This window comes from Penaeus monodon, chromosome 17 (assembly GCF_015228065.2).
Source record: "Penaeus monodon isolate SGIC_2016 chromosome 17, NSTDA_Pmon_1, whole genome shotgun sequence".
Lineage (NCBI taxonomy): Eukaryota > Metazoa > Arthropoda > Malacostraca > Decapoda > Penaeidae > Penaeus > Penaeus monodon.
In genome coordinates, this window is record NC_051402.1 from 38,197,811 (window position 1) to 38,200,310 (window position 2,500).

Here is a 2,500-nt window from a genome sequence, read left to right on the forward strand (position 1 = left end):
GCCGAATGGTTAGAGCGTCGGACTCAAAACTGTCACGACGGCAATCTGACTTCGAGGGTTCGAGTCACCGGCCGGCGCGTTGTTCCCTTGGGCAAGGAACTTCACCTCGATTGCTTACCTAGCCACTGGGTGGCCAAGCCAGCTCAAGTCAGTGCTGGTCCCAAGCCCGGATAAAATAGAGAGAATGATTACCTAAAAAGGTAACACCGGCACTCTCCGTGGAAAGGAACTGGGGACCCTACCACGTACTCACTCCAAGAGCATCACAACGTGAAAACTGCAATTGAGTATCATGCTGTGACCACGGCGGCTCAGACATGAACCTACCGTTAAATGATGATGATATATATATATATATATATATATATATATATATATATATATATATATATATGTATATATATGTATATATATATATATTATATATATATATATATATATATATATATATATATATATATATATATATATATATTTTAAGGCCGCGGTGGCCGAGTGGTTAGAGCATCGGACTCAAGACTGTCACTACGGCAATCTGAGTTCGAGGGTTCGAGTCACCGACCAGCGCATTGTTCCTTTGGGCAAGGAACTTCACCTCGATTGCCTACCTAGAAAACAACATATCGCCTTGTGTCGTAGGGGAAGTCGCCGCCGTGGTACAAACCGCGGTTGATTAGGAAGGGCATCCAATAAGGCAAGGGTGGCATTGCCATATAACCTCTCAGTAATGAATTGAGAGAGGCCTATGTCCTGCAGTGGAATGAATGGCTGTTAAAGAAATATACATATGTGTATATGTGTATATATATATATATATATATATTATATATATATATATATATATATATATATATATATATATATATATGTATGTATGTATGTATGATTAACCATGTATATATACATATACATAAGAGAAAAGTTTTAAGCATAACATGGTTAAAACATACATTGTGTGTATCAAGGGGGTGTAGCTCAGTGGTAGAGCATTCGACTGCAGATCGAGAGGTCCCCGGTTCAATCCCGGGCGCCCCCTGAATAAGACAAAATAAATCCTCTTTTTACCCTGTTCATTGTCTCATTTTCATTTGTGTGTATAAATAAAGGTCGGCGCAAGTCCTGAGCCAATTCTTGTGTTCTTTAGATATTCCTATTCTTTAGGCTTTGTTAAGATCAAAGCTTCTGTGAATATTGTGAAAACGTAACTGATAGACGTCACCGTAGATTAGCGTCTACGGAGCACAGGCTAAATAAAAAAGAACGTTACTGTCAAGCACTTAACTTATTCCTTCAACTGAACGCGTGTTCCTGTCGTGGGCGCGAGGTGTTTGGGCGTGTGTCACGTGAAGGAATGACGACTTGGGCATATTCGATGCAGTGATGGCGAAAATCCATTGAAGTTCTCGTGAAAATTATTTGTCATGGCGTAAAAGGACTTAGGATAATGTGGTCGTAAAAAGATGTTGATAATTTGTGGAAAAAACAACTCTGTGATGTACAGATAGCAGTGAAGGCTTATCTTGTAATAGGAGAGAGAGCATTGGTGGCACACCTGGCGGGGCACTGATGAATACATAGTATACACTGTCGATATAATTTTCCCTAACTCGTATGTTCAATTCTTGCTCTAGACATTATCATATCTAGTCCAACTGCGGGAATTATACCTATGTAAAGTAAATTTTTGATTTCAGAATGACACCACCACAGATAATTACAGGCTGCCGTATTAAAACGAAGTTATTATGCTAAATAGTATCTCCATAAATTTATGTACCGTGGAGAACCAGTTTGCATAAAAAAACACTACAAATATTTGCATTCATATATGTCTGTAAGGTATTTTACCAACAGACACACTCTGCTTCACAATCTTATAAGTAAAAGTGAACCTCTCTGTCTTGTACAAGACATAGCTTACTAGTACACATATCACGGTCAGGGGAAATCAAAGACGGATTCTCTCGGTGCCCTTGAAGGTCGGTCACGAAAGCTATGTAAAGAAAGGGTACATGGTAAAGACACAGGCGACCTCAGCATCAAACTTAATCTCTCTGGATGCCATGTGGTAACTAATGCGCTAGTCACTTGCCATATGCGGATGACATGGTGTTTCTGGCGATAAGTGTGCGTCCACTGCAATGTCTACTCGACACCTATGCTGAGTCTACTAAGAATAACTTTTGCGTGGTATATCATCATCATCATCATTATCATCATCACCATCATCATTACTATCATCATCATTGTTGTTACTATTCTTATTCCTATTGTTATTATCATTGTAATTATTGTTACTCCTACTATCACTATTGTCATTACTATTATTATTACTATTATTATTTTATTATCATTTTCTTCTTATTATTATTATCATTGTTATTATTGCTGTTATTATATTTTATCAATATTATTATTATTATTATCATTATTATTGTTTTGTTGTTGTTGTTGTTCTGGTTGTTGTTGTTATTACTATTATCATTATTGTTATTATTAT

At 37.3% G+C, this 2,500-nt stretch overlaps 1 non-coding gene across 1 annotated transcript; it reads left to right on the forward strand.

The window, feature by feature from the left end:
* Positions 1-964: 964 nt before the first annotated feature.
* Trnac-gca lies at positions 965-1,036 on the forward strand. The gene has a single exon. It is a non-coding gene; the product is annotated as a tRNA-Cys (tRNA).
* Positions 1,037-2,500: the final 1,464 nt, after the last annotated feature.